Source organism: Stylophora pistillata, chromosome 2 (assembly GCF_964205215.1).
Source record: "Stylophora pistillata chromosome 2, jaStyPist1.2, whole genome shotgun sequence".
Classification (NCBI taxonomy): Eukaryota; Metazoa; Cnidaria; class Anthozoa; order Scleractinia; family Pocilloporidae; genus Stylophora; species Stylophora pistillata.
The window spans coordinates 40966044-40985300 of record NC_142520.1 but is presented as its reverse complement, the minus strand read 5'-3'; the positions used below and the strand labels follow the sequence as shown (position 1 = coordinate 40985300).

General features: G+C 38.9%; 1 protein-coding gene and 2 long non-coding RNA genes across 6 annotated transcripts in view; 2 read left to right on the top strand and 1 right to left on the bottom strand.

Annotated features, from left to right (window-relative positions):
• The window catches only part of LOC111342668 (uncharacterized), a 48895-nt gene extending 32010 nt beyond the window's left edge, over positions 1 to 16885 (bottom strand). For 2 of the 4 annotated variants that reach the window (XM_088747307.1, XM_088747311.1), the window contains exon 1: positions 11537 to 13531. The gene's annotated coding sequence lies outside the window, so the exon portion shown is untranslated. Of the gene's footprint in view, positions 1 to 2490; positions 2510 to 11536; positions 13532 to 16783 lie in introns of those variants that run through there. The other 2 variants (XM_088747309.1, XM_088747310.1) reach the window with 2 other exon arrangements.
• Positions 162 to 6484, top strand: LOC148739520 (uncharacterized). Its single transcript, XR_015996169.1, has 2 exons — positions 162 to 5141; positions 5243 to 6484. It is a non-coding gene; the product is annotated as an uncharacterized LOC148739520 (long non-coding RNA).
• A 61-nt stretch (positions 16886 to 16946) lies between the features above and the next one.
• On the top strand, positions 16947 to 19094 carry LOC148739519 (uncharacterized). Its single transcript, XR_015996163.1, has 2 exons — positions 16947 to 18048; positions 18482 to 19094. It is a non-coding gene; the product is annotated as an uncharacterized LOC148739519 (long non-coding RNA).
• The last annotated feature ends 163 nt before the right edge of the window (positions 19095 to 19257 follow it).

The window sequence follows — 19257 nt, the reverse complement described above, 5'->3', positions numbered from 1 at the left end:
GACGATATAATAAGGACGTTCGATTTTGAGGCATATCCGTCCATCTCAAAGCTAGTTTGAATGAGATATGAAACCAGTTCCAGCAAGATATCATTATCAGAGAATAAAACAGCGTTTTAAGCTATATTTGCTTAACATTTCATACTTTCCAGTGTGAAAATAACGCGTTGCGTCTTTTTATCTATTTTGAAGCTCAAGTGATTAGTCTGCAGCACATGACGTATTCACAAACGTCACTTGTATGCCTCGTCGACCTCTATCCATAGACTATGTTTTTTTTTGGAACAGTTCAATATCGGTTACAATGCCATGTCATGAAATCATATTTAGATGTTTCCTTAACTATTAAGTTGCCGTTTAACATATTTCTTGGCATATTACCCCATAGAATTCAGTAAAAGTAAACCGGCTGACCAAAGTCACGTTTCTACTCTTACGTGCCCTGAAGAACATTTACATCAATATTTGAAAATCAGCTTGCTTCTGCTCTTTATTGATCATGATCGAATTAAGTTTTATGTCATTTTTACTTACAATGTGATTTTACCTTGTTTTACCTTATCATTTGACGGTTAGTAAATTTCTTTCATCTGGCCGATAGCAGTAAAAGCACGTAATGCCTTTATGGGATTTGTTCTTGAGTTTTCTATCAACTGCGTCGAGCGTATTTATAAGTGAGGAGTCGAAGGCTATTTAGTGTTTCAGCTCAAATAAGCTGTTTCCAGATCTGCATTTAAAACGGACTGCGTATTTCTAGTGTTTCAGCGCATTTGAGGTTCACTCTCACGGTAGATATCATGCTTGACGATTCTTGTGACTTCTTTAAGAATTCAATGCTTGAAAGTTACAATTATAACATCGTGCCTGACTAGCTTTCATAGTTTTCCCACTTTGCTAACAGACATTAATAAATTCTGCTTATCGTGTGGGTTAATCGTGCGAGGGTCTAGCGATGTCAACCTAAGTTAGCCTTGAAACAGTACACCCAATCATGTCTTCAGTTTAGCGTCGAACCAACAGCCACTGAAGACTGACGAGCTACAGAATAAGACATCCTTGACTACGGATAACTTTTCGATCAACTTGCGTAGCTCATCGTTTTCCTCAACTTCCTTATCATGAACAAAGCAGAAAAAGGAAAGGTTTTTTTAGATACTTTCCTGTCAGTTTGAAGTGTGGCTATTTTATGTGATCAATAACGACAAACAGTAATGTTTTGAAGTATGTTATGACGTACCCGTCACACATAATGGCCAGAGCCGCAGGGTGTGCGTAAGATAAACGATAATGACGTCAACAAATGCTCAAAGAAAGAAATATCGTGACCTCCTAAATGAATATTTATTTGATTTATTTATTTAGGGTGATCAGTGTGTTGTTTTGTCTAAAATTTTGTTTTAAAACTTACTATATTTTATTTTCAAGGTTTAATGAGAACGTTTTCCGTTTATGTACCGCTGACGAAGTTTTAACATTCTTAGATTACCTACGTTCCTTTCCCCTAGCAATTGTTTAAACTGAGTATTTGTTGTGAAAATGTTTGTTTACAAATTACAGAAAATTTTGCTTAAAATCCATTTTGAAGTTTCCTCTTCCATGGGAAGCCCCCACCTAATCCAATTCCCTTCTTCTTCGGGAAGGAAGGCGGAAGAGCCATTTTTTAACTAGACGATTTCGGTTCCTGTTCATTGTGTTTTCATGCGTAATCAGTGATGGCAGTGGTCGTAAAATATGTGAAGGCATTAGGTATTCAAAACTCCTGAGCCGTCTGGCAGGCATATTTTTAATATTGTATATAGTGCAACACACGAAACGCACTCCTCGGCGTTCTCTCAAAAGGAGTGGTTATCAGGAGAACTAGCGAGTGGTGAAGTAAAAGTCAATGGTCCTGCACGTACACTGTTAACCTAAGCTCTAAAATATCATCTTGATAAAAAGCCAACAAAAAAACAAAACCAAAAAAAAAAAAAAAAAAACCAGAAAAACTAAAACAAAACCAAAACAAAACAAACTACCAAAAAAAAAAAAAAAAGAAATGGTGAGTGGTAAAACATGTACATTTGCAGTGCGATACGTGACAAATTCAACTTCTTAGTTGCTAGGATGTTTGTGGCTTGCCGTTGTTATTGCTGTTTGTCGGTTTTCTTTTAATTTACTTCTCTGTATTATGACTCGGTGGTACGTCATCTGGCGAGTGATTCAAACGTTTTTTTTCTCTCTCTCTTTTCAAAACAAGAAAGAGAACACTTAAATCAGGGAGTATGCAAATATCCAAGCAATGCTATTAATCTGGACGAGTAACCTCAAACAACAGAGCCTCAAAATTCATGATACCTTTTTGTGTCATAGACTCTCTCTGTACAGATAATATGGTATAAAATTGTAACTTCATTCTTTTTTCCTCCACTTAAAGACCCGTGGTGCAATTCATAACAACGAAAATTAAGAAATAGTTACTTGCGTTTCGAGCTTATTAAGCAACAGTCTCACCTTGAGTATTTCTTTGTCTGAAAACAGCGCTATCATGAATCAAAGTTAGTCGACTGCGGTGTTGAAATAGATACATAGATACAAGAATCATATCCTCGACAACCTCGCAGAGTTTATCATAAGTATTAAAATACATTTATCATTTCCGCTGCAAAAATAATAAAATGTATCTAAGAATATTTTCCTTATTCGGCCATGTCATATATTCGATTTTTGATTTGAATAACCGAGAAAAAAAAGTACAGGAAATCGTGTTGACACGTGAGGGCAGACAATAGTGATTTGGCGTACACCCTTTCCTTTTCTAGTATAATAGATGGATTTAGTCCAAACACCCGCTGATAATCCACAGAGAGATTAAGCAGTAACTATGACCTATTTTGGAGAATCCTTTATTCGCCATTTTGATGATGACTTCCACTCAGGTTGTCGAAACGTGAGTCATGTCACCTTGACGGACAGCAGTCCTCCTCCGACAGGCCTACACTCCCCAGATGATGAGACTACACTATCGATGTTATCCCCGGGTTCAAAACATGTACAGTCAGTCGAAACTCAGGCGGCGTGCGCACTCCGATTGCATAGCATTGAGGTAGCGTTATTTTCAATATGACGATAAAAGCGGTGGAAATGGGTAGAGTTTGACTGAGTATTCCGTAAAAGTTAGGCCGTTTATTTTTCCTTTCACTAAAGGTAAATATAATTTGATATATTCTGAACGTGTAGAAGTATTTTTCGTGCGTATTTGTCACGTATTATATCGTTCTCAAGGACAAATGCAAGCACTGTATTTTAGCATGTAATTTGAGACCGGTTTTCGAGCAGGTCAAATTCGTTGAACGTCGTAGTTTGAAGTCTTTCAAAGATTTGTATGGCCACTTTGATCCTTCTTCAACAGCTCTGACCAAACGTGCTCAAACGGTACAAATGTTTTATGCATTTTAAGTGATAGTGTTTGAGACCCATTTGTGAAGCGAAAAGGCCCATTTTTGTGTTTAAAGTGTTGCGTTACATATTTTTAGGTACTGCAAGGGCATTTATCAATCGTGTTGTAAATCTACTTTCCTAAGTGAAAGAAAATTAAATAATCGCGAGTGTTGTGCGGTAAATCTTCTATCTTGATCACTGAATGAAGGACAGTTTAGTTAGAGCAATAAAAAGAGTCACTTGATCCATGAAAACCTCTACCTTGCGTGAGGCGACACGCCGGAAAGCCGGAAAGCAAAAGGCAGTCGACCATTGAAAAGTGGTGATAGGCCTGTGCGTCTCCTACCATTCGCTACCGCGTTTAAATCTTCTACCCTCAAAGTTTAGCTCCTATTAGGATATCTTTTAATGACTTTCCTATGCGATGTGATGACAAGGGTCAGTTTTGAGGTGTCATAATTCTCCATCTGTATGTTCTTAAGGTTTGGCAAAGCCGGATGAGATTGTGTTACAAAAGGCGGATCAATGTTACCATAAGTAGTGTCGGCCGTCATGGCGACCGACATGGCGAACGACATGTCGGTCGACAGTCGGTCGGTAGTCGGTCGACAGTCGGTCGACAGACGGCCGATAGTCGGAAAATAGTCGGTCGACATGTCAGTCGATATGTCGAGCGATATATGTCGGCCGATAGTCGGTCGACATATCGGTAGACAGTCGGTCGACATATCGGTAGACAGTCGGTCGATATTTGACCGACACTTGGCCGACACTCAGTCGACACTTGGCCGATGCTTCACCGATACTTCACTGACACTTAATCATATACGTGAAAGTTTAGCCTTCAAATCAAATTTTTCAATACCGACACTGCAACAATACACAACCACACGAGCGACGTTCAAACTATATTTACTGATAAAGTTCAGACACTTGACCGATAGACTACCGACACTCGGCCGATAGACCACTGACACTTGACCGATATTCCACCGACACTTGACCGATATTCCACCGAGACGTGACACTCCATCTGTTGGTCGACAGTCGGTCGATATATCAACCGACATGTTGACCGACTATCTTCCGACTATCGACCGACTTTCGACCGACTATCGACCGACTTTCGACCGACTATCGACCGACCTGTCGACCGACTGTCGACCGATATGTCAGTCGACATGTCGGTCGCCATGTCGGTCGACACTACCTACAGTAAAATTGATCCCAAAAGGCAATAATTTATTTTCTTCTGTACGCGCGCTTCTTTCTTTGTTTCGGAGTATACTTCTCTCCTAAAGTATTAATTCCGGAGATACATTTCTCAACACCCTCATATAGGTTTCCACTATTCTTTAAGGGTATTTTGAAACTCTGTACGTTTGTACTAAACGTGGAGCGCGACAAATTCGTTCTTAGGAGGCTTGGAGCTTCTCCTTCTTCAAATCGGTCAGTGTAAAAAACGAAGACTGCAGACTGCAGACTGCAGACCGGGGGTAAAATGCAGACTGCAGACCAGGGGTAAAATGCAGACTGAGGGTAAAATAAAATATGAATAATAAAAAACGAGTCATAAGGATGAAATAAAGAGTGTTCGTACCCGTAAAATAATGACACGTCAGGACTCACGAAACACACATAGGCCGCTTCACGCAGTAAAGTCATGTGGTCCTCAAGTCACAGGCCCCAGAAACATGTCGGAAAACGAGGATGACGATCTCATGGTAATTTTCGATAATTTGCGTTAATGTATTCCTCAGTTTCTTTATTCGCATAATCCGTGGAATAAGTTATGAACGAGTATTTGTGGTTTCTTTGTCAACAGATAACGTGTGTCAAGAATGTCGAGACGAGGCGTAAACAGGTAAGTTTTATAATCATGAAGTTTACACGCGCAGGAACAATCCTAAGTCTTGTTTTTTTTTTTTTTTTTTTATTATTAATATTTTATTTTACCCTCAGTCTGCATTTTACCCCTGGTCTGCAGTCTGCGTCTACATTTTACCCTCAGTCTGCATTTTATCCCCGGTCTGCAGTCTGCCGCGGCGTTTTACACTGACCGGCCGTTTTACAAATCCCGTATTTACGCTCAGTGGAAAAAGTTCGTCTATTACAAGGTCTCTGTTTCTCTAGTATGCGTTTGCATGTCATAACTCGCGTCTAGGAATATATTCCTAGACGCGAGTTATAACTATATATAGACTTTGAAATTATTTATCCCGCCATCGGTGGTGAGTGTAACTGTTGTCATTGGTGTCGAGATTCTCAGGCAGATTGCAGTTTCGAATCTTTCTAAATAACGTCAGTTGCCTCCTAAGAACGAATTCGTCACGGATGAATGACAGGAGTTCGCGCAGGCTCGTCAAACGTTTTAACTTTCGAAGGAGTAGCAACAGACAGTGAACCCCCATCACAATCCACGTATATTCACGCCGTATCTCGCTGCCACCATAGATGTTCACTCCAATGATGCAACGCAATCAGAGTTTGCACACCGCCTGGTGGTAACTGATCTGTACATGCGTATGAGAGTACCTTTGGCCTGCGATCGAGAAAGACGATATCGATTGAGGTCGTTCAAGGACGGCAGCCAAGAGCTCCCAACGAATTCAGAATGTACACAGTATATTTATGGAAGAAGTTCAAAGGAAACAAAGTAAAGGGAAGTCCATTCGACTGTAAAACAACTCTTCACTTAACTCTGATTTAACCTTCTTCTGATGAGTCTTCTAATTTCCCTCTCAGACTTTTTAAACTGTCACGCTCACCTTGACTGACCCTCACGTCACGGTTACCGTCTAGAGGGCGACCTTTCAGTCAGACGGGCGAAGTACATGTTCAAAATCTCAAACTAAATTTGGAACTCGGATTAATTGTTTTAGCAATGTGATATCAATTTTTCATAAAGAAAGATTTAAATGTTTTTTCTCGAGAGTGAAGGTTCCCGTTGTAGCTATACTATGGCTCAATACAGTTCTTATTCAGTTGACTTATCATCTTCTTCATGTGGATGGAGCTTATCAATACTTTAGTTAAAAATAAAAGGTTTCGAATTCTATAACATGCACATACACTGCATTTAATTTCATGCAAGTCTACCTCTAGTTTAGACATCCCCACTACAATTAACAACTATTCGCCGAAGGCGAGGTGAATATTGTCGAATAATCCCCGAGACGAAGTCGAGGGGATTATTCGACAATATTCACCGAACCTGAGGCGAATAATTGTTTTAGTATAATTTCAGAGCTGAACAACAGAGAAATTTCTAGGATCATAACATTTTAGTAACATTAATTAACATTTTAGTTTAACATTTCATATAAACCGCGCGGAGCGGTTTATATAACGTCATATAAGGAACCGCTCGACCAATCAGATTGCCGGAAACTCTTTGTTCAGCTCTGAAATTATACTAAAAGCACATACACCCACGCACATATTTGTACGTTGTTATAGCTAGCTGTGACAGTTTTTCTCTCTAAGAATCATACATATATTTACCTGCGCTATGTGCACTGCAATGAAGCTTCAGTCGGGAAAAACTCGGCCTGGACCTTGCACCTATTTATGCACGTCATGGTTTTTTGTTTGTTCTATAATAAAAGATCTCGTGACGGGCACGAGGATCGATTACATGCAAGTTAAAAACGTGACTTATTATCTGCATGGGTATTCCCCGTGCATCACGTGCTTTTAACGTAGCTCTTCAAAAATCCATTAGATGAATATTTCAATTCAGAACCGATCGAAATTACCTTGATGTCCTGTACATTAATGATATTGTGCCCATTCCTACATTGATTTAAATTTAAGACCCATTAGACTTTATGGCGAGTTTCCACCGATGCGACCTATTCGAAGGCAGACTGCTGATTAACTGGATGGCTCTTGGAATTCGAAAATCAATTTTTGTAGCTAGATGGAGTTACTTTGAACATGAGAAATGTTCACTGAAGAAATTCAAGCCACTTCACCTAATGAGCATTTTTAAAAATATTGCCATCTCAGTTCTCAATCTTAATACGTATTGCGTGACATATTTAACAACTATTCGCCGAAGGCGAGGTGAATATCGTCGAATAATCCCCGAGACGAAGTCGAGGGGATTATTCGACAATATTCACCGAACCTGAGGCGAATAATTGCTTTAGTATAATTTCAGAGCTGAACAACAGAGAAATGTCTAAAATCATAACATTTTAGTAACATTTATTAATATTTTATATAAACCACGTGGAGCGGTTTATATAGTGTCATATAAGGAACCGCTCGACCAATCAGATTGCTGGAAACTCTTTGCTCACTCTAAAATTATACTAGTATATTTCATATTTATAAGATGTAGTTTGTGGCTCTCTCAGCATTTAAAGGAAAACCTATCCGACTGACGGTTCAAAATTGCAAATGTCCACAATTTCCGGAATCTCCTTGGCGATCAGTTACGTAGTCATTTGAGCGTAAAATGATTTTGCAGCGTTGGCAGTAAATGGTTATCTCAGATGCTGTTCCTGCAAGGCTTCTACTTTTGATAGAACTACACTTGTAAAGTCGAGCCTGCAAAATTTTCGTAACTTTAGCTGCGACTCGTGGCGAAGTTAATGCGGTTAAGTATAATTTCAGAGCTGAGCAAAGAGTTTCCAGCAATCTGATTGGTCGAGTGGTTCCTTATATGACGCTATATAAACCGCTCCGCGCGGTTTATATAAAATGTTAAAATAAAATGTTAAAAAATGTTACTAAAATGTTATGATTTTAGAAATTTCTCTGTTGTTCAGCTCTGAAATTATACTAAAACAATTATTCGCCTCAGGTTCGGTGAATATTGTCGAATAATCCCCTCGACTTCGTCTCGGGGATTATTTGACGATATTCACCTCACCTTCGGCAAATAATTGTTAAATACATCTTTATTCAGATACCGTTTCCTGGAACGTTCTGGAACTGGATACCGGAACTTTAATTTCAAACGTTCCCCGTCACTTTCATTCACCCGTCATGGAATTAAAGTGGTTACCCTCGAAACCAAAACAAGACACCGAATGCGTAGGATAAGGAGATATACTTAGATTATTTGTAATCCACTTTTGCACCTGTTTAATTTTCAATTGCATAGAATTTCCTGCGAATCACTCGCTCGAGCGCACGATTGGTCCGTTTAGCAGGTATGCATTTGATTCATAGGGGACGCTGCCGGTGAAAAAACTGACCGTAGGCATTTATTGTAGCTACGTGTATAAAACAATTCAGTGGTATTTCCGAACAGGGCTCGATTTCGAGTACGATTGAGAGTTATGTCGATGAAGAGTAACTGGTGGCTGGAAAGGCATCAGAGCTGGTCTAGTTGACCGATAGAGCTTCACAAAACCAGCACTTGTTCGAAAAAAATCCTCGTATCTTTGTTAGTATGAATTAAGACATGCGAAGAAATCGTTATGCATAAAAAAAAAAAAAATTAAAGGAAAAAGTGACTGTATTTGTTTGGTCTTTTCTTCTATTCTTGCCAATTATAACCCGACCTGTAACAAATAAAACCTATTTACGTCAATCTCCGCCATGATCCCGTCTGGAATGTTCATGGTTACTTAGCAACAATCTAATTATTTGTGTAGGCAAGTGATCGATTTATACCTCTTGCTGTAGGGAAATTTCTGTCCTTTCAGTTATTTTATCACAAGTTTTGGAAACCCAAATCCGGTTTCAAGAAGTTTTTTAATCATTGGCGTGTTTAGAAAGTAAAAAGTTCATAATTGAGAGCATGCTGCTATCTGCTCTTGGCACCGCCGTCCCCAAACATTCTAAATGAACTTCCGTGATCTTTCCTAATTGAGCCATTTCGTGTAAACGCACTACGATCGACTAAAAAAGAGTTGAAGTAGTTTTGCAACAGTTATTTTGTTGCATGACTGATGGAACTGTAATCTGGCTTCTTGATATTCGTTTCGTTCCGGGACTGCATTATTTTTGTCATGCAGCGTCACCGGCTAATGGTAACCAAGCACGAGACGTAGATGCAAGGGTACTCCCCAACTACTAATTTGATTTTCTAGTTATGCTGAAAGTTTCATGTTCCGAAGGATCGTATCTGAAAACTCCCTATGATAAGGTAACACATCCAAAATTGAGATTACTCTTTGCCTCTCCAAGACGCATCAAAAAAAGGAATCGGCTTCAGCCAATACAGTGGAATATAAAATGTGTTTCAGTGGCTGTCAACTAAGTTTATCTTTTTTTAAATCTACGCTTACGAAAGGCTGATGATGTCATTACTAATATACAGTCGAACCTATCTACAACCGCCAATTCAAAGATAAGGAAATTATGAGAGAATTACAACAGAAAAAAAATTCAATTTTACAACTTTCGCGGTAGGCACTGATTACTTTCCCGCACGGTAGAATCCTTTAAAAAGGGATATATTCAAAGATAGTCGGAACTTCAAACTTTCCACATCACCAGCGAGAATCAATAAGGAAATTAACTTGGCTAACCTCAAAACCACACAACATACCGAATGCGTGGAGGAGGTCAGTATTTCGGATTTCAGGAAATAGTGATCGATTTTGGAGGGTACTTTCTATATGTGTTATCTATTCACATCATGTCTGATGAACAGTAAATACTACTTGCTCAAAAACAATTTTACTTGCCATGTGTTTTACCCTAATTAGAACATGGTTTTTAGCTAGCTCGTGGGCTGTGATTCTCTCTTGGCCGAAAGTCGTCAATGAGTATGGTAAACAATCTTCTTCAATCAATCGTAAATCTTTCTTCGGAATATTTCAAACGTGCCTCAATCAAAAACGATTTTTCATATTGACAACAATGACAATAACTTTATTTATACTTGAATTTAAGATAGCAAATACATGCTTATGTCTCCAAATTAAGTTATCTAAATTTAAAATATTTAAAATTAATCTAATTACTAACTATCTAAATACTATCGATATATAAAATACAAAATATAATTCTAAAGCAAAAGATATTAAAATGTAATTTCTAAACAAGATAAAAACTAAGTAAACTTTATTCTACAGGTCGAACTTCAATTTAGAAATTTCGGATTTAAATTGACTTAATTCGTGTAACAGTCTTATGTTATTGGGAAGAGAATTCCATAGCTTACTACCCTGATAGGCCAATGAGTGGCCTATCAGGGTAGTAAGGCGGCGAAATTTTCACTATTGCTCAAATAGTGCTTTACTGCGAAGGATCGTGCACATATACGTAAGTTATTTTTCGACGAAATGAAGACGTTTCTAGTAGCTAGACCAGTAGGAATCAATAGTTTGGCCAGTTAATCGAGGTAAATGATTTACTAGTAAATGTTTAAAATTGAACTTCAACAAGTCTAGTTCTTACTCGAAAAAAAAAAAAAAACTTAAGACGCCTACGAATATGAATCAGACGAGGTCTTAGCTACCGATGTGTCAAGTTTTTTTTTTCTCTCTTTCTCTTTTATCTATGGTTGCCCTACAACACAGAAAATGATGAATGTGTTTTTGTAGCTTGCAGTGCAGAAAAATTGTCGGATACTACCTGATTTACGTCGATTTAGAACAAAGAGGTCGAGTCTATGATGATTAAATTTCCCTAGCAACGGCGGTCTATGTTGATAGATACTTCTGTCTTAGCCTTCTTTTAATATTTCTAAGTTTGCTGTCTTGAATCACATCAGACTAAACCCAGAAGAATAGCCTCGATCATTATCAAAGTTAGATTTTTCAACCATGTTTAGCCATCAGCACTCCGGCCTACATTCATTAAACAACTAAATGCTATCAGGAATGAAATTGTGATCATAGAGCATCGATCCAGGGAGTGCCTAGACCGTGTCGATCTCCGGCGAAATATTATGACCATATAAGGTTTTAAAAACCTATGCGTACACACAGCCGCGAAAAGCAGCTGCTAAACTTAAGCAGAATTATAATGCGAATAGCTAACTGCATGCAAAGAGTCTCTCAGGGATGGACGGCAAGCCATCGCTTAAAGAGTAAACATTTTGTCGCTTTGCGCGATAGAAAAATACAGGTCGTATCTGTTAGTGCGTAGTTGTTTTTCGGCCGCGTATTGGAGTTCGGAACTATAGACAGCAAGAACAAATTTGGCTTACCTCGAGCTCAGTGTTCCATAGGAAACCGCGACTCACTTTGGTTAAAGTGTCTGCAGTAGGAAGTTTCTATGGCGATTTTTGATGTGCATATCGAGGGGTTTCCCCGTACACTATTACGTCACAGCTAATTAGGTTCATGTAATGAGATGCCAAAAGAAGTAATCTCCTGGATTCGAGAAAATAAAGTAGTTTGACTGCGATGAAGATGAAAGAACGTGGCTATCCGATCACTGAGCACATCTAAAAAAAAGGCGTCAAAATCAAATGAAACGATAGTCACTCAAAGAGCATTTGTGAAAGTCGAAACAAATCGTAGAAAATGCTATACATGTGATGACAAAGTTTACCCGATCGAGGAGGAGGAAGAGAGTGGGTAGATGGGTGTACATCATCATCAGGTCTAAATATTTCGGTCTTACGAAGGAGTGATGAGGGCGAGGTACGACCTTATTAATGAAGAATGTTCTGGCTAAACATTTGAAGGGGTTCTTTAAAACACGAAAAGGAAATACACAGAAAGTCCAACTTGATTGAGAGTGCAATTATTTACTTTGAATGGTTCATTCATGCGATTAATACGTGAGTTGGGATTGATTTGCCTCTCGCCTAATTAACGTTAAGGAGACTAAAGTTGAAATGAGAGGCATTCTATCAGACTTTTATATTACGCTATTAGCTGGCTTTTCGTCATGACTGTCTCTATAACGGAATTTTCGGGCGTGATGCCTTACAATTGGGAGCACGCTGTCGTGAGTTGGCGAGAAGATGCGAAGAAACTTTCCACATTGTCACCTCCGTCCGTGACCATTCGAAGTGTCCTTCTACAGTAACTCTCTTTTACTGCTCCATTTCATGTACACGTGATACGATGGGACTAAAGGAAGTTGAAGTAATTTAACGAGTTATTTTGGAGCATGACTGATGAATTTTGGAAAATAGGCTTCAACCAACTGTAGCCTAACTCCTTCCTAGGATTGCTGAATGTAGCATTATCAGACCTTTGCGGACGTGATAATGTGCTTGTAGCTCAGTGTAAAGGTTCAATTTCTCATCTTTCAGTGATTTTAAAATCGTAGTGGTCTTGGCCTGAAAAACTGAGCCAAAATCATGATGAAGCAGAAATAATAAAAGCCATGACATACACTATTATTAGTGGTTGTGAAAGAATTTACATTCTAGAATGTCGATCATCCTAGGCAGCTATTGTCATTAGGCATTTCCTTTCAGATCCTTTCAGATTAGTTTAAGAGTATTGAACTTGGTACCACCATGCCCACGACTTTAAGTCTGACCGGACGTAATGAAAGGAATCCGGTTATTAGGGACTGTGAATTAATTCTACTTAATCTTAAGGCCCGGAAAAAAAATCTATTTGCGGCCGGATTGTTTAAAACTAGAATGTTTAATGATGAGGAATTAATTAAATGTGCAGATGCCATCAGTTAGCATTTATCTTTTAAGTCTTTAAAATTCTGACACTCGACGGTCAAGTGCAAGTCATCGGATCGAAACATTTCAATGTCCTATCAGATTGAAGATGGTGTAAACCAAGCAAGTAGGGCGTTTGCGTAACGAGTAAGACTTAGCCTTCATGTGGGAGTAAAGACGTGAAAATACACCTGAACAGCTGAAGAAGGTTCGGAAATATAAATGTGTTGTCTTCGATGGCATATATCAGGACATCAACATGATAAAATTCAGAAAAGGCTGGCGTGACAGCTAATCACGAAGTTAGAGTAACGCAATTTTGTTTATGTTTGGCCGTTAATTTCCTTGAGAGCTCTTTTAGCGTCACGTCTGCTAGCTTGAAACCGGTGTATGAGTGTTTTCTGAGATTATTTCTTATATTTCGTTAGAGTGGCTCGATTTCGCCATTTTATTTTGAGCTAAATGGTAAAAGCACTTGGTCATCGAGTCGAATGTCGATTAGGTAATTTTCGCATAGTTTATCATAAGCTTTCATAACTTAAACATCTATAAGAAGATTTGTGCGACGTGTAGTTGTAATAAACGTTAGATACTTCCCACCTTCGCCGGTGTCCTTCGGGAAAATTTTCGTACGCGCGCTAGTTTCAAGGAAACCCTAACAAGCTATGCATCAAAAGAAAGCTTAATAAATGCTGTTTACGACAAAAATGTAATTTAGGCGATCTTTTCATTTAGCGAGTATCAGGAGCCGGTAAGGCGTGAAACGACCGAGGGTCCTATTGAATTTTTATCGCGTATCAGATCCCGCAGCACAAGCAAAATGGTTGCACAGTCTTGTTCACAAGGCATCAATCAACAATAGCGTGTCAGGCTTTTCGATATTCTGATTGGTTGTCTAGATATCCACGCCTGAAACTAGGGGCGCTTTCCATTTGACAAAAATTTTCGAGATTTTCGGTCTGAGATTGAATGGAACGGGAAAAGTTCCGGGATAAGTTTTCGAAAATTTAGGAATACGTTTTGAGTGTGTGGATACGGTCGGACGCGTTCCATTCGGCCAGCGAAAATACCGACATTTTGAACCAGTGATATTTGTTGAATGGAAAGCGCCCCTCTAGAGTAGCGCAAAATATGCGAAACGTGTTGTGTAAATGGACAACGTGATCCGTGAAAAATATTTCAAATATCAAAATTTCCTGACCTACTTTAGTTCGTCATTATCCCTGGAATGTTTTGGCTAAATTTCACGAAAATTGGTCAAATCTACATACCCTATAAATTCGCTTAACGTGTCTGTATTCTTCTCAAAATCAAATGCGAAATTTTAGCTCCTGAAGGTTTGTAAACAACTAGCGCCACACCAGGAAATTATCTCGTCTCCTAAAACCGCGAACCAATGGGAAGACGGGATCTCCTGGCGTCAATGACAAAACTACAAGTATCGCATAGCACTCGCGTTTTTTTTTTTTTTATCTCGCTCTGTTCAACGTTGAGTAATGAGAAAAACTGGCAAAGAAAAAACAGTTCTGTCCTGGTGTACCGGTTCACAAGGGAATTGCCATTGTTCTTTCTTTGTTTAGGAGTATTGTTCGGTCTTTTGTATCGGCTCTTGTGAACCGGTACACGAGGACAGAACCGAAAAAACCCACGGCGAAAAAAAGGTAAAGCTGGAGAAACTGCTGAAAAGCAAAACAGCGAATCGACAGACAGCTTAAGTAATAAATACCCCTATTGCTGAAATGAGTTTCCTCCGGAAGGTTTATTTATGATTTCATACGATTCGAGGCGAATGTCCATGTTTTGTATCAAGGCCGGAACTTGCTTAGGTAAATTTTATGGCGACTTCTTTGTTCGTAATTTGGATGCCAGCGTGGAGAGGAGTGTCAGGACCGCCTTTTTTTTTTTTTCCTGACAAATTGTGCCTTTTCTTTCTTCTTTGGGCCTGTTTTTTCTTTTTCTTTTCCCAGGGACTCCTCTCTAAGGCCCTGTTTACAAGCAAGGAGGGTAACCCTTGTGCTAAGGTTACCCTAGCAGGCGGGTCAAAGATAGCCCGGGTTTACAAGCAAAATTTCACAGGTAGGGTTACCCTACCACCCGGGACAACTTACCTATGCTTGGTAACCGCACACATTGTTATCAATGGTTAAAGGGTCTGGAAACAAGTAAAAAGTTGTCCCGGGTAGGCGAGTTATCCCCAGCAGAGCGTTTACAAGGCAGCTAGGGTTACCCTGGCGCTAGGGTAACCCTAGGGCTCAGCTAAGGTTACCCTAGTGCTAGGGTAACCCTAGCTGCCTTGTAAATACGTCGATGAAAAAAAGAAGAAATGTGGGAGAGTTAGGGTAACCCTCCTGCCAGGATAACCCTAGCACTAGGTTACCCTACCTGCTTGTAAACAGGGCCTAATTTTTATTTCTGTTTTTCATCCGTCACTGAAAAGACTTTCCACTAGCAGAGAACTTTCACGTGGGAATTTTGTCAAGTGCGCGAAGTAAACAAAATATGCAAATAACATGAAACTGCCGCGAGTATTCCCCCAGGGGGCTCGCTCATTTACGAGATCATGACACCCTCCTGATTTATTAACGTTACTTCTATTTAAAAATACGTTTCCCTAAATTGGTCGGACGCTTTTTTTAGGTAAACGATTTTTTTCGGCCTCTGAAGGTTGGAAGTAACCTTAACCCTCTTCATTGACCGCGTTCGGAGTCAGTTCCGAGGCCCTTCAGTGCGATTTAAAACCGTAACTCAGAAAGTAACGTGCGACTTATAAACGCAAAGCTTGTCTGCTTGCAATCTGTGACATTGAAAGGATGCAGGATATACGGAGTCAGCATAAATTTAGATTTACGTTAACCAAAGACTGTATCTTGAAAAAATGTAATTTTCACACGAGTCGACCAGAAAAGTCACAATTCAATGGATAACAAACAGTCAGTGAACAAACGGGTAAATAACAGTCCAATGATGTCAAGATTACTGAATGAAGATGTTTTGAAAATACATGAAATAGGTGAAAAATGTCTCCTGAAAATAAAACCGATAAGCTTCCTCGGTATCATTCGGGACCGTTTGGGACAGTGCCCGGTCCAATACTGAGAGACTATTGAACGGCAATAGAGCATTTGGATTGGTTGATTTTAGTTATTGGCCCTCTGACTGCCCGAGTCGTGTAATAAATATATCTTATTAACCAAGTGCGAGGGCCGTACTGGAGAATATCGGCCCGAGGTCTTGACAGTACGGACCGAGCGCAGCGAGGTCCGCACAAAAAAGACCGAGGGCCGATATTCTTCCAGTACGGTCCCGAGCAAGCTTGGTTAATAAGAGATTTATTATACGACTGAAGTTCAAAGGGACACAAGTGCGGTATCATTCAGGACCATTCGGGACAGTGCCCGGTCCAATACTTAGAGAATATTGGACCGGCAATAGAGCATTTGGATTGGTTGATTTTAGTTATTGGCCCTCTGACTGCCCGAGTCGTGTAATAATATATAATTATTGCGTCGGATGCGAGAAGGAACACCGCACAAGCACGTACTGTGCTGAATCAGCAGAAAATTTTCTCTAATCTTTGACGAATCCACGCTGTTTTCTGTCGAAAATGATTCAATCACTCTAATAAGCAGAAGTGGAACTCCTTTGACTCTAATTGAAGAAAAGGCTGATTTCTGTTTGCATCCATAGCCAAGGATTGTTCCAACATTTAACTGACTTACCTTCAAACGGTGCAACAAAATTCAAAAGTTTGTCATGATAAAGCAAAAAAAAAAAAAAAGAGAATATCAATTGTTAAAGGCATGCAAAGCAAAAACTTACCCTAACTAGATCACTGACGCTGAGACAAGTTAAGAAGGATTCAGCTCCAAAGAATTCATCGACGGCTCGAGGAGTTGGTACGTAAGTAGTGACCTGCAGCGTTGCAAAGGCGAAAGAAAAAGAAATATTTTCTGGAGTCGTTTAAGTTTTCGCTGTGCACGTAAAAATTTCAATCACGTGATTCGTTACAATTAGGGTAGGGTATTCCCCGAGCTGGAAAAAAAAAAAAAAAAGAAAAAAGAGGTAAGAAATCGGGAAAAGTCTCCAATATGATGAGCTGTTTTCTAAATGCGAAACTTTCTCTGTCATCCTCAACGTTATTGTTATGGTTATTTTTTTCTCATGAAATCTGGACGCTCAACCTGCTCTTCCACTTGTATTATCATATGCAAAGCAAAAAATACATTTATTTTTTTGCTGACATTTGCTGACACTTTTTTTAAAACAAGTGAAATCATTGTATAAAATAATTGAAGTGTAAGGTCACGTGCAATTAAAGTAAGTTGCTTTTTTATTGGGCATGGTTTTGCTGACTGGCAAAAAAAAAAAACAAAAGAAAAAAACAAAAAGAAACAACCTTGGTTATTTTTAGAAACAAATGACGTAGTTCAGACCCAAGCCACTCCGGAAATATCGAAATACGTTTTTTAAGGCACGACACACTATTGTACTGGTCAGCGGACACCTTAACGAAGCCATAAAATGCAAATAACTCTACAATATTTTCGCCGTGAGTCTAGTCGACAGCGTAAAAAGGCAAAACTTAGAAAGAATACTGTAAACTTAGCTTTGAAACTCGGCTCATCTTTTGGATAGTTCTTATGCTCAATTATGTATTTTTCCGAAGCCGAACTGAAGTTGTACACGCTATGAAATTGTTGTTTTTCGCAGGCGGTGAGTCTGCGGCAACTAAGTTTTGTTTTGAAAAGAGCTAAGACGGTTTTAAAAAGCTGAGGCGGTGATCGGAGGACGCTGCATTATCAAATTTATAAAGCAGTGGCTTGAACCGTATGAAGTAGACATGTCAACGGCATTTCGGTCAGATCCGCTGAGAAGAAGACAAAACATGTCCGTGTTGTTCGACTCAATAGGCATTTGTGTAAGTAGCACGGCCATCCTATCCCCACTTGTTATTACCGAATTTTTTATTAAGTTGGCCAAAACAGTTTTACCTATAAACCTGGGACACACTGCTGTAACATGTGTAGGACTGAAGCCCCCAACAATACAAAAACTGGCCTCAACTAGAGGAAGAATAAACCGAGGTATGTGTTAAGTACAAAAATGTCCATTTTAGTGCTAACAAGTTTTCACTCCACCTTTGTTATTGTTTTTCTGAGCTGCAATTATTTTACTTTCCCACCACAATTACGAATAATTTGTAGCATGTCTTCTTTTAATGCTACTTCTTCCTCACTAATTATTTTATTTTATTTTTCTTTTTGCTTTTTCTCTTCTTTCTTTACAAACCTACTTCCACGTGCATGCAACATAGAATGCACTGATCTATCAAGAATACTTCTGGTTAATTTAGCTCCCTGATTCACAGAGTAACATTACCATCTTGGTACTAGTAGAAAACAAATTTTTAATAAACAACAATACTGTAAAGTAAAATAATTATTATTATAATATAATTTAATCAATTTATATATGAATAAAGCACTGTATATATTGTCTTTTCTTGTATTGCAACAGCCTTGATGAATAACTGTCTTCCAAACGTGATATCTTAAATCCAGAAGCTGTCTGAATCATGGAACAAAGAACTCTTGTCAGGTATTCATGGAGGTGATGATGGTGGTAGCAAAGAACGTGATGATTATTAATCTCCCAATCAATTCCCAGTTAACACTAAGTCATGAGGAGTAACCAAAAGCTTTCAATTAACCTGTGTACAGCTGTGCCCATCCAGTCAAACAAAAATCAGGGAAGGGATATTCTCAAACATGAACAGTGACAGCACCGCACAGATCTCCTTTTCCCAACTTATTACAAGGGAGGGGAGCAGTTGTATGCAGGCCAGTTGTAGTCAATAAGAAATTCTCAGCGAGTTACAGCAATATGCATATATTTTACCTCCAGGTTCTATCATGTCTTAAAAAAAAGAAAATGACTACAAGTCAAGTAGGAATGTTTTGTAACAAGGGTCTGTGGGGATATGATGTAACATAATTTACTGGTGGGGATCATAGTTATCCCCAGTGGTTTAGAACATGTGATGCATATGATTCCTTAAGCACATACAAACTATGTAAAGCAAAGTAAAGCTAAGCTAACCTAAAAAAATAATAAATGGATGGATGAAGAAGAGTGGTTGATTACTTGCATAAGTTAATGCAATGCACATGCAAGATGGTGGAATACACACTGATCAGGTAAACATACAATGTGCCTGTGAAAGTTTCAAATGACTGAGTTATAAAAAATAATAAAATAAACTAGTGGGTTTCACTGAAAATACTTTTGTGTAA